The sequence below is a fragment of the Talpa europaea genome, assembly GCF_964194135.1.
Source record: "Talpa europaea genome assembly, chromosome: 1".
Taxonomy (NCBI): domain Eukaryota; kingdom Metazoa; phylum Chordata; class Mammalia; order Eulipotyphla; family Talpidae; genus Talpa; species Talpa europaea.
In genome coordinates, this window is record NC_140073.1 from 140,084,107 (window position 1) to 140,098,237 (window position 14,131).

A 14,131-nucleotide genomic window follows, 5' to 3' on the forward strand; every position below is an offset into this window, starting at 1 on the left:
TGCCCTTCTCAATAGTTTTACCATGTTAACTGCAATATCTTTCATATATCAAGTAATTAGCATGTTTATACAACTTATCAGAAGCTTTGAAATAGTGAGCACTCAAACTTTTTACTGAGCTCCACCATGAAAATGAATACAGAAATGGACAAAAGAATAAGAAAAATATCAGTACTCTTAAACAGATGATAGATGAAATGATGAGGAATGAAAGACATTTTGTTTTTGAAACTACAAATGGAAGTTTCCTAGCACAATAATGATTATGTCAAAAAGAAAAAAATCAACCACCAAAAGTGTTGAAATATTGCTGACATAATCTGAATTATTTCTTGACTTGTGTATTTCAATTAACAATGGTTTGTGCAACTGATGTATTTTTTTGAATTTTATACAATTACTAAATATTTTCTGACAGGTTGAGTAATAATCTTATAAATCCCAGTTCAGTAGTTCTATGAGTATATTATTGAATTATTTTGAGAAAAAACATACTTTAAAATAAACAAAATAATATACTAACATCTATAAAATTAATAACTGATGACCAATTTTGGTTTGGATGGTGTCATACTATAAATTTTCCCTTATGTAATTATATTCTGTTTATATCTAATATTTGTGCTTACACATTTACTTAAATATCAAAATTGACTTTTAGTAGTAAACTGAATGTAGTATATACATATGATTTTTAATAATATACATCTCAAATTTATATAATATTATAATGCAATGTTACTTCAATTAGAACTATCACACTGAAGTGAAAAAGTATTTCTGTTTTGAGAATTTAACTCTCTAAGATACTTCCTGTGGTCTCAAACTCAAGACTATGAGTTGATTAACTGCAATATTATAATTCACATTTGTAATTTAGTAATTAGACATCCAAGTTTTGACAAACATTTTGAATCTGATGAAATCCAGATAAACTTGGAATAATCACTGTTCACCAAAGATGTTTACTTGACTAGTTGTGAGGTTTTCACCTGTTTGAATGATCTGTTGTTAGAATATTTCCTCAATAGGATTTTAGCTCTATTGGCAAGAATTATCTTCTATTTTAAAATAGATATAAATAGGAATAGAAGAATCATTGAAGTGAAATTTTCTCCTTTGATGGCTGTTTTCGCTTGCTTGAATCCTTAAAAAGTTGGAAGAAAAAACTCTAGAGCAAGAGAAATACAGGGAAGGCTTTTAGGTGTGCCTGGAGGAAAAGGTTTTCAGTTTTAGCATTATGCCAGTGGTTGAAACTCAGCAGCTCTGCTAAGCTCCAGGAAGCACATTCTAAAAGGTAATACTCTAAGATTTATTGATCGATTATGTTATTCCAGAAACTGCTCCAGTTTATTCCAGAAACTGCTACAACCCTATGTAAGTTATTTTATAATCCCATTTCTTGCATGAGCAGTTGAGGATCACAAGGGTTATGAAACTTTTTCAATGTCCCCTTGCTGTTGAACAGTTGCTCCAGAGCTTGCACAACTGTATTAATTATGAAACTGAGTCCCTCACTTAAAAGGAGAGAAAAATGGGTCTCCTGCACTGTAAGGTAAAGAAAATGTCAGGCGTTTCTGCCCTCCTGCCATCAGGATAGATGAGGGAGCCCTGTGATCCTGGGTGCATGCCTGATGGCGGGCACCTGAAGTGGGTACACCTGAGCATATGGCAAGTAGGGGTAGAGAAAGTTTATCTGGGCTCTCTGGCGTTGTCTGCTTCTGCTTTGGGCTTCTTCTCTTTTGGCTTCTCTGTCTGCTTCTGCTGCTGCTGGCGTCCCCGTGACACCGCCCTTAAAAGCCCAGTCTCAGCCCAGGTGAATCCCATCTACCTATGCCCACACCCTACTCCAGGTGCCCGCCATCAGGCATGCATTCAGGACAAGGATCCATCATCTATCCTGATGGCGGGAGGGCAGAAAAGCCTGACATTTTCTTTACCTTACATGCACACTAATGATTAATGTGCACATGGGTTTTTCAGGGCAGGACAGGCTGACATGCTCACTTTGTTGCAAGTACATGCTCACTTTTTTCCCTATTAGCTTACCAGTTTGTGAACATCTGTCTTTCTTTGTAGAAAGATGAACTAACCTTCCTGTGATGATTTATGAATCCATTTCCAGGAAGAAGAATCAGGGAAAGCCATGAGCTAACTCACAAGACAAGTGCTGGTGCCCCTAAGTCTACTTGCTGTGATTCTATTGAAATTTGTGAAATTACAAGTTTCCCTTTAACCCCCAACCCCTTTCTGTACACTCCACATGCCCTGTTCTCCTATATAAGTCTACTGACTGCAGGAAAACAAATTTGGAAAATTTTTTTTTCCCATCCTCTTGGTAGGCACCTTTTTAAATAAACTTTCTCTACTCCAAGTGCAGATTCCTCAGTAATTGGTTTTAGCTCTGCCTCAGGCACAGGAACCTATTTTGGGGAATTCAGTAACAAATTTAGTCACTAATATTCTCTTTTGCCCTTGGGTTTTCCCTCGATTTCTTGTGCATTATGACTCCAATGGGCATCAAATGCTAGTTCAAAAAGTTGTTTCTAGATCTTCACTTGTGTAGGGTAAGGAAAAATGTCAGGCTTTTCTGCCCTCCCGCCATCAGGATAGATGATGGATCCTTGTCCTGAATGCGGGCACCTGGAGTAGGGTGTGGGCATAGGTAGATGGGATTCACCTGGGCTGAGAGTGTGCTTTTAAGGGTGGCATCACGGGGACACCAGCAGCAGCAGAAGCTGAAAGAGAAGCCGAGAGAGAAGCCGAGAAGAAGCAGCAGAAGCAGAGAACGCCAGAGAGCCCAGATAGAGTGAGGATTTGCTGGGGACTGGGAGGACTGCCAGCCTCCCGGCCCCCCAGCACCCCTGCCTGCCATATGCCTGGTGAACCCCAGTAAAAGACCTGCAAAAACCCACTAAGGACTCTGACTCCTCCTTTACCCGGTCTGCTGGATCAGGAAAACCTGCACCATGTCTATTCCTGCCTTTACAACTTGTTTTGGTCCTCTGTATCTCCCAAGTGATGATGAGGTTCTAGTATTGATATTAAAGCTTATGACTTGGTTAAGAGGCCTAATATGCAAATAACCCTTTGTAGGGTAAGGTAAAAGGTATCAGGCTTTTCTGCCCTTCCGCCATCAGGATAGATGATGGATCCTTGTCCTGAATGCATGCCTGATGGCGGGCACCTGGAATAGGTTGTGGGCATAGGTAGATGGGATTCAGCTGAGCTGAGACTGTGCTTTTTAAGGGCGGCGTCACAGGGACACCAGCAGCAGCAGCAGAAGCCAAAGCAGAAGCCGAAAGAGAAGCCGAGAAGCAGCAGAACGAACGCCAGAGAGCCCAGATAGAGTGAAGACTTGCTGGGGGCTGGGAGGCCTGCCAGCTTCCCAGCCCCCCAGCCAGCACCCCTGCCTGCCATATGCCTGGTGAACCCCAAATAAAAAAACCTGCAAAACCACTGAGGACTCTGACTCCCCCTTTACCCGGTCTGCATGGGATCAGAAAACCTGCACAGTGTCCAGTCCGGCCTTTACACCCTTTCATTTAAAAATCAGTAAAATTAACAGAGAAAAGTCTACATATTTATATGGGAGCTTTTTTAACATCAAGGACTATATTATTTTAGTTTTTCAGCTGTAGGGGCCGGATGGTCATGAAGCAGGTTTTCTATGATCTGAGCAGACCAGACAGGTAAAGGAGAGTGGTGGCTTTCTCAGGCTTTTATTGAACTTTTACATGTACTGCAGCAACCAGGTACATGGCTCTACATGTCCAGCAGGGGTGGGGGGCAGGAGGCTGGTAGGCCTCTGTAAGGGCAGGACTGGCCACAGTGCAGGTTTTCTGATCCCATGCAGACCGGGTAAAGGAGGAGTCAGAGTCCTCAGTGGTTTTGCAGGTTTTTTATTTGGGGTTCACCAGGCATATGGCAGGCAGGGGTGCTGGGGGCTGGGAGGCTGGCAGGCCTCCCAGCCCCCAGCAAGTCTTCACTCTATCTGGGCTCTCTAGCGTTCGTTCTGCTGCTTCTCAGCTTCTGCTTCGGCTTCTGCTGCTGCTACTGGTGCTGCTGCTGGCGTCCCCGTGACACCGCCCTTAAAAGCACAGTCTTAACTCAGCTGAATCCCATCTACCTATGCCCACACCCTATTCCAGGTGCCCGCCATCAGGCATGCATTCAGGACAAGGAACCATCATCTATCCTGATGGCGGAAGGGCAGAAAAGCCTGACATTTTCTTTACCCTACAGCCTCCAAGCCCCCAGGAAGTCTTCACTCTGGGCTTCTCTGGCCTTCTTTCCCCCTCTCTCTTCTGCTTTTTTCTCCTGCCTCTGCTTCTGCTTCTCTTGGTGACTATCTCAATATCCTTCCCATTGCCCACAGAAGTAAATAAGACAGCTTGCAACAATTAACAACTGCAGGTGCCCCATCAGGCAGGGCAATCCTAATGGTGGGAGGGCAGAAAAGCCTGAAAACTATTTACCCTACATCAGCTTTTATTATTTTACTTAACATACCTGCAGATTTCTCTTGGGTAAAATCCTTTCAAATACTCTATTGTATTCATGTAGCAAAAGCAGGGTTTAAGTTTCTTTAGTTCTTATTTGTCTTGTTCAGGTTCCCAGATGCTTAGGAAGTGTGATATAAAGTTGTTGAGGTGCTTGTGCATGTTGTGTGTGTGTATGTGTGTATGTGTCTGACATTGCTAATTGTCTCTTTTACAGATATGATAACCAATTTGAAGATGGAATTAATGTCATTGTTTCATTTTGTAGGCAGTGCCAATTTACTACCCATTCTGAGTAGTACTTTGTAGGGTAAAGAAAATATCAGGCTTTTCTGCCCTCCCGCCATCAGGATAGATGATGGATCCTTGTCCTGAATGCATGCCTGATGGCGGGCACCTGGAATAGGGTGTGGGCATAGGAAGATGGGATTCAGCTGAGCTAAGACTGTGCTTTTTAAGGGCGGCGTCACGGGGACGCCAGAAGCCGAGAAAGCAGCAGTAGAAGCCGAAGCCGAAAGAGAAGCCGAGAAGCAGCAAAGAGAACCCCAGAGAGCCCAGATAGAGTGAAGGCCTGCCAGCCTCCCAGCCCCCCAGCCAGCACCCCTGCCTGCCATATGCCTGGTGAACCCCAAATAAAAAACCTGCAAAACTACTGAGGACTCTGACTGCTCCTTTACCCGGTCTGCATGGGATCAGAAAACCTGTACTGTGCCCAGTCCTGCCCTTACATACTTAAAGTAACACTAGGCAATTTTATCAACTATCAAAAGCTTTTGTGATTGGGAAGGGAGAAAAAGATGGATTATCTGAAGATCAAAATTGGTTAAGGAGATAGTCTGTTTATTCTAGTGAAGTCACCAACTACTTAATGAGTGACCTGAGATAACTCCAGTATCTGTTAATCATTCCAAAGCACTGTTCCAAGCATCTTATTCCAGCACTGTTCTGCATTCTTTGCATGCAGTGTTTTTGAGGACACCTGTAGGAAAACTTAGTTTGTGGTAGAGCAATGATTCTTAAACTAGAGTGTCTACTAGACGCACCTGGAGAGCTTATTTAAAACACCGATTACTGGGCCTCAGCTTGGAGACTGAATTACTAAGTCTGTGTTGAGCCCTAGAATTTGCATTTCTAGAAAGTGGGAGTACTACATTAGAGAAACATTTGTAAGGATAGTTGTTTTAAATGGAAATTCAACTATACCATAAAAATTAAACCTATTTTCAAAGTATATTCTGTATGTTTGTACACTATCATGTATTACAGATGCTTTTTCCTCTTAATTTTTGGATATTTTCTATTTGTTAATTTTTTTATTCTTTTTTTAAAATTTTATTTATTTATTTATATAAGCACTGGTTACAGTCAGAAGCACGGGAGGTGAGAGAATTCACCAGAGCCAGAGCGGGGAGCAGAACAGGCAGAAGGACCGAAGCACACTGCTGAGGGGAGCAGCGGGCGGCAGGAGAGGTCTGCGCGCCATGTGGCACCCTTGTCAGTGGCCGGGGATCGAACCTGCGCTGCAGAGGCTGTAGGCAGCTTCGCAGCCCAGCGCTCAACCGCTGTGCCACCGGGGAGGCCCAAATTTTTTATTCTTAATGCAAACTGTCTCTACTCCCTCCATTGTTTTGGTGATATTTTCCAATTTTGGTACTATATATTGCTGAAACACTCATTCCTTTTTGAGTAGTTTTTCAAATTAGAAATATCTTTAAGACTAGAAGCTTCTTTGTACAAGGAAATAGTGCTATTCATTGTTCCTCACCTTGCTCCTTTGCTTAGTGCTCATTATTGTACATGGAAGTCAGTGAATATGTACTGCATTGAATATGTTTTTGACTCTACTCTTTTGCTGAATTACAAAGAAGTTATGTAAAAAGTATAGTTTGAATATCCGTTGGCGTCTGTAGGAAGAAAAGACAGTATGCAATAATGAAACAAATCAATTTGGATCTTAATTCTTTATTTGAATGTACTGTTTCTTTATTATTTATTTGGTGTTTTATAGTGCAATGTATCAAGAGGAAGCAATCAATGCAGATATATTGATCAAAATGAGTTAGAACAGGACAAAAAAGGAAATAGAATTTTACCTAAAAATTGTTGTTAAAGGCCACTGATTAAATTCCATCACTAATAAGTCAGCCAAATAATATGAATCAGCAGCTATCCTTCCTGCCTACCTGTGGCTATGTAGGTGTTTCCTTTTTTTCCTAATAAATATGTCCTTTTAAAATAAAAAAAATAATGACATGAATCATAGAGAATGATTTACAGGATAGAATAAAATGATTTAAATCAAGGAACTCAGAATTACTGGACTTGTACATATAAAATATACTCTAGTGAAAGAATCCCTATTTAATCTCTGTAAAAGTAGATATTAAAATGATTTGTCATACCTTTATATATGTTTGAAATATTTCATGACATAAAAATGTAAAATCTTATGGAAAGACAAAATAAGATTGAATAAATGGAAAGGTCTACAGTGCTCTTGGATAAGACATGAATAGGAAGTCACTTCTAAACTTAATATATAAATTTAATGCAGTTCTATTTAGAATCAAAGTTTTTTTCGGGGGAGAGCATATATAAATAGTAAAGTATAATATCAAAAATAATAAAATAAGGGGAATAGGAAAGGTGACCTGATGTTTCAGATATCAGAACATCAAAATTGGAAAACCATTAAGTGCAAGTCAATATGGCATGGGTATAGAAACTGACAAAGTAACTATAGGAACAGGATAAATATTTCAAAAGTAAAACTCAGTAAGATGAGAATTTAATATGTAAAAATGTTAATATGTCCAATGGGAAAGTGGAAATTATGTTTTGAATGTTCTGATACTACTGGTTATGCACCTGGAAGAAACAAAATTGGAATCTATTTGATCTCCTACACAAAAATAAACTCTAAATGAATTAAAGAGCTACACATGAAAAATAAAAACTGAAAACCTTGGGAATTTTTAGAATTTCAGAGAGGGCTTATACTATCAAAGATTTGGCAAAATAGTCTTAAGACTATAAACCTGGAAGGCATAAAAGAAAATATAGCCAAAGTGACTACAGGAATAGTGAAATTTTATCATCTCAAAATATAAAAAACTCAGGAGGATGATAAATATGAATATTTGTAAAAGAATTAATAGGCTAAGTTCTAATATCAATTATAAACATCTCATAATTTAACAAAAATATATTAAATAGAAAAAATTAAAAAATGCAAGTTTGAAAATTGAAATGGCAACAAATATAAAAATTTCTCATAGTTACTAATTGCCAGGGAATTGAAAGTAATATAATATTGATATATCATGTTATCCCCAACAAAGAATCAAAAATTAGAGAGCTATATATGTATACATTGCAGTTGTAAGTGTGAGGCTTTATAATTTGGGGGGAAGTAATCTGGCAACAGTTATTGAAATTAAAAATGAATGTGTCTTTTGACCCAACTCTTCCACCATCTTACAGAATGTACACCATGCAAATAAATATATATATCAATGTATAGGCATATACATAAATAAAAATAGGCACATAAATAAATGAATTCTCCCTCCTCCCTCCCCTTCCCTTCCCTCCTTATATTTCTAGTGTTGCTCATATATAGTTGTAAGGGGCAGCAATGGACACTGTGCAGGTTTTCTGATCCCATGCAGACCGGGTAAAGGATTGAGAGTCCTCAGTGGCTTTTTGCAGGCTTTTTATTGGATTACCAAGTACATGGCAGGCAGGGGTGCTGGGGGGCTGGGAGGCTGGCAGGCCTCCCAGCCCCCAGCAAATCTGCACTCTCTCTGGGCTCTCTGCTTCTGTTTCTTTGCTTCTCTCTTGGCTTCTCTTCAGCTTCTTGGCTTCTCTTTCGGCTGCTCATGGCTTCTACTGGCCTCCTGGTGACGCTGCTCTTAAAAAGCACAGTCTTAGCGCAGGTGTACCCACTTCAGGTGCCCGCCATCAGGCATGCATTCAGGATCACAGGGTTCCCTCATCTATCCTGATGGTGGGAGGGCAGAAAAGCCTGACGTTTTTCCTTACCCTGCAATAGTCAATTAGGGTTTATGAAAATCTTTAGAGAAATCTGTTCTGTTGCTTTTGTGACAGGTTAATCATCAATGCCTGAAAGAGGCTCCATCTCACAAGGTCTGTCTTGAAAAATGCTGTGCATCCCATTGAGTATTGAACTGTGGAATCTCATTGTAACGCCCATCAACATGAAAAGGTCTTAAATGTGTGTTAGTTGTTCAGCCCTCAGAGTTGTCATGATGCATTCCCAAATCAGACTTTCTTTTTCACCTATTCTGTCTCTAACTCCTACCTCCAACGTGTTCCTACTCTGCACCATTCCATCCTCCCAATCACTTCAGTGATCGTTTCTGTAAACTTTACCACTTCTTTTATCTTTCTATTCTCAGTCTATAGGTGAGGAAGTGTCTAGCTCTTGAACAAGATCAGGGAGAGTTCCCTGGACTTCTAAATATTTCTCCTTCTTTGTGGGGAGAAAAATTTTTTCAAGTCTAAATGCACATATGTTATATGACACATTTGAGAACCCCTCCTCAAGCAACAAAAACTTCAAATGATATGAACATAATATTCTTTATAGAGTCAATATATCAGCAAGTTCTGGTTGAATTGCAGACAAAAAGTCCAATTGAAACTTGCAAAAGCAAAGGGAACTTATTGTTTCAAATAAGAGAAAGGTCTGGATGAGTTTAAAGTAGTAGAGCAATGAAAGGTTGAGAAATTTTTGAAAATAGCCTTGTATTTTAGATAGATTAAGATTTACCCAGAAGTTGCAAAGATATAAAAATTTCCCATTTGCCCTCATCTGGTTTCCCCCATTTTTAATATTTCACATTAATATTATACATTTGTTGTGCCTAACAAACTAATATATCATTACTAAACTCCATAGTTTATTAAAATGTCTTAGGTTTATGCCTCATCTTTTTTGGAGGGGCCAGGATCCCACATTATATTTAGTCATAGTGCGTCCTTGGGCATCTTTGTGAATTTCTTATGCTTTCTTTGTTTTTGATGATGCACTAAGAATTTTGTACAATATCCCTCCATTGTAATTTTCTTCACATTTTTCCTCATGATTACTCTGGAGCTATGGGTTTATCCTGATTCTCCACTATAAAGTTACTCTTTTTCCTTTTTTCCACAGTATACTCTTTGGAAGGAAGTCACCAATTCCAGTGTACACTTAAGAAATGGAGAATTATGCTCCATACTTGGAATGTGGAATATCTTCAAACATTATTTGGAATTCTTTATAAGATATGTGTCAATTCATATATCAGGTATGTGTCGATTCTTAGTTATGCACTCAGATATTTGTTTTATACTTTGAATTTTACTCCAATGCTAGTTTATTTTGTTGCTCAAATTATTCTAATTTTGTACATTTTTGGAAGCTCTTTGAGTTTGGTCCTGTGAGGAAGGATACTTTAAAAAAAAATCTGAATGAGTAAGAGTCTCTCCGATTTCTTAAAAATTTTCACGAAGTCTCACTGGCTCCTTTAAGGACATATGTGAAATCCAGAGCTGACCCCTGTGGCCAAGATTAATGAAATATTCTTACTAGGTCAAGTCTGGGTCATGTGATCCTCACTGGAGGTGGAAGGTTGCCCTTTTTGGAGCACATGGGCTATCAACTTAGAAGTCAGTGAATTTTGAATGGTTGATAGAGAAAAAAGGGAAAATAGAACTGAATGGTTGAAAGTGCTAATTTCCACCACAGTCAATTACCACTGCTTTTATGAATTCTGAAATTCTAACACTGGCTACCACTTACTGTGAAGTTTTGAAAGAATATGATAATAGTCACTTTTCTAAAAAGATGCATCAGTAAATGACTGGGCATTTATGGGTAGCAAATGAATGCTCATAACTTCTGAAAATTGTGTACTACTTTATTATACTTTGCATATTGAATATTATGCTTTGAAACTTCAAAATTCAGAAAGTAAACCCTTTGTCAGAATCCTTTCTGGTTTTGCTTTTAAAAATAATTTTGCTTTTACAAAATGAAGCCTATATGCCTGGAAAGAAAGAAAATCTGCTTTTCTTTATGGCTGTTGCTTCATCATGACTGTCTCCATTGGTTTTCTTTATTTACCACTTTCAGGAACATGTTCAAGGAGGAAACTAGGCAGTCGCTGTCCATTCATTAAAATGTTAATGGCACTTTTTTTCCCCCTTGTAAAATACTTTAAATGGAATACTTTTAAATACTTTAAAATGGAAGGGCTGTAGTATGGATGGCCTATGGGACAGTATTGCGACTGAAACAATTCCTGTGATCTGAAGGTTTTGGTTTTTCCTTAGCATTGTTTTCACAATTATTTTTTCATTGAATCACAATTAACAACTAGAATTGCAAACAATGTAAAAGGATAATTTTAAAATTCACCCCCAGCAAATGTATAGTAGTATTGAGATATTATCAGTCACCACAAAATGTTGCAGCGCATTTTTTATTTGAAGGCAATGATTGGTTCTATTAGTTTAGATTATTTTGTTTTTCATTGTTTTAAAATATTCATATATTATGGAGATCTAAAAGTTTACAAAAGAAAATATTAAAGTTGCTTCTAATTTTAAGTTTTGAAGGCACTGTGTTTAGTTAGGTCCCTGTGAAAAGTGTTCAAACTGTAGTTGAGTCAAGACAATATTGGGTGACTTCCAAATTTAAACTCCATGAACTAGACATAAGCAAATTGGTAACTCTGAATTAAAAGATTATTTGCAAACTTAAGAAAATTAGACTTACAAAATTTTTTTTGACTACAGTAATGATTTCTTTGAATCCCCAGATTTTTTTAAAGATTTTTTTATTTATGCAAGAACTTGGGTACAGGCCAGATGTGTGGGAGGGTGAGAGGATTCACCAGAAACAGAGTGGGGAACAGAACAGGCAGACTGATGAAATACGCTGCTGAGGGGAGCAGTGGGAGAGACAGGAGAGGTCTGCTTCGCCATGTGGGGTGCTCCCTGGCCAGCCAGGATCCAACCTGCACTGCAGAGGCTGTGCACAGCTTCACAGAACGGAGCTCATCTGCCTGCGCCACCAGGGAGGTCTAGTCCCCAGATTTTTTTGAGCACTTTTGATGAGAATCTTTCCCATTTCTCCTGTACTGAAACAGAGGATATTGGTTATAAGTTACGCATTTTTTTTTTTTTTTTTTTGTGGGACCCTTGCCGGTGGCCGGGGAACGAACTGGCGCTGCAGAGGCTGCGGGCGGCCTTTCAGCCCAGCACTCAACCGCTGCGCCACCAGGGGAGGCCCTATGCATTTTCTTATAAATTTATTAACACTCCCCCCTTCTTAAGTACTACATATTTATAAAAATATTCGTTGTAAAAAATGCTTGAATATATATGTTCTTTACAAATATAACCAATTGGGGATTGGTATGTGTAGTCAACATTTTAAGAAAATTTATCAATGATTATTTATTAAAAGTATTTTCTGTACCAAACAGAGTGATGTTAAGTGCTTTTAAAATATTTCATGGCATTTTATATTTTAGTAGAGGAGAGGGAACTAAGGTTTAAATAGTTGAAGTTAATTAAGTTCAGACAGAAAGGCCAGGATTTAAACCTACCGGTAAGAAAGTGACACATTATATACAAAAACTAGGAAAAAGGAGAGCTGTTGTGACAGACCAAAAAAAAAAAATCAAAGTAAACACTAATTATTTGGCAAGAACCATCACCACTGCTCTTTCATGCTTAACTGGCTGAGGAGGTAAGGTAAGGTCTTGACTACTCCTATCCATGCTGTTTCTCAGACTTGTGGTTGTAACAAGCAACCATGAAGGATTAGGTAATGCCTCCCTCTTGAACAAAAAAAACAGCTTTCTATTAAAGCAGTGGATTCTTGTATTTTCAGTCTTTTATAATTGTTCCTTGCATTTAAAGAGGGCACAGGTTCTGTTTGATGCAAAAAGTCAAGGATAAAGATTGGGTTAGTAAAATAATAAATACTGGGAATAAATTCTCCAACTCTCTAAATTTGACCCTTGATTATTCTCAGAAACAAATTCTAGTCAAACCATTAAATCTGATAGATAAGTTGTTTCTTAGAATCTGCTGTGTGCCTGGTGAGTTCTTACAGCTTTACTTTGTTTACTCCCTGCAACAACACTTTCATGTAGACAGTATTATTGTCTTCATTTTACAAATGAGGAAATTGAGGCCTAGTAGCATTAAATAATTTGCCTAAGGTTTCATAGCCAGTAAGTAGTGGAGCCAGGCTCTAAATGCAGCCTATGGTTCAACACCCAGGCTTTCAATCACTTCTTTAGGAAGTTACTGCAATTTTTGGATAGTAAATGGAGCCTTTACTATTTACAATAGCTAAGCTTTGGAAACAGCCCAAATGCCCAAAAATAGATGACTGGATTAAGAAGATGTGGTACATATATACCATGGAATATTACTCAGCATTCAAAAAAGATAAACACATGCAATTTGCAGCAACATGGATGGCGCTGGAAGGGATTATGCTCAGCGAAATAAGCCAAAAAGAAAAAGAAAAATACCGGATGGTCTCACTCATAGCAGGAATCTAGAAAACTTAAATAAGGGACCAGAAAAATGAATAACTATAAGAAAGCGAAAATCAAAATCAACAAAAAACTATGAACCAGAGACACTTTTTGGGGGGTGAGGGGCGGGAGGGGAGGGATTGGGGTCAGAATGGGGGGGTTGCAATTGTATGGGGAATATAAAAATAAAATTTATTATTTAAAAAAAATATAATGAGTTACTGTTGGCATCCAGTTTTCAACAGAAATTTACAATGAAAAAAAATGTGCAAAAAGGGTTCTGTGGATGCATCTGTTATACCCATACTATAAGTGTGGAAGTAATTTATTACACATTAACTTAGCTCCCTTTGTAGCTCATAGTTCTTAAGAAAGTCGGTTTACTTTGGCAAGAATCAGCACTACAAATACTATTCCAAATCCCGGTGCATTAAACCAAAGTCAAAACAGACATCCAGATACTTTAATGGGTGACAAGAACGGAACAGACGAAGGTGACCACTCTGGTTTTTTATGGGGATGCATCTGAGGATAGTAGTTCCCTGGGGTCAGTTTCTCAATTATTCTAGTACATTATCTCTCCCTCTAGGCACTGAGGAGCTTCCTCTTTTTCAGTTTTCCCTGGGAAAAGCTCCACACACTTAAATTCGGAGGCTGATGATGGGTATGTCAGAACCAAGAGAAAGGCAATTTAGTGAAGAAAATGAAGTGAGAAAGAAATGATAGGGTTGAAATGATAGGGTCAAAACAAAAGAAAAACCAAGCTGTCTCGGTAAGAAAATGTAAGTAATCCAAGCCAGCTGTTTCTTGCACCCTGTCCACTCTGGGAGCCACTTGCGGAGCTTGCACGGTAACTAGGCAACGACGTTGCCCTGGTAACCTGGGAAGCAACGCCAGGTCTCCAACCTGGAGGGCAGGGACAACCCTCGGGCCGGAACCGGCCTGCTGAGAGGGGTGGGGGGCAGGGCTCTCGCGAGAGCCACTTGGGGTGAACGGCTGGCGTCTTCGGGTTGCCCTTAGGGACGGTGGGCAGCGCACGGACGGGCACCGGGGCGGGGAGCG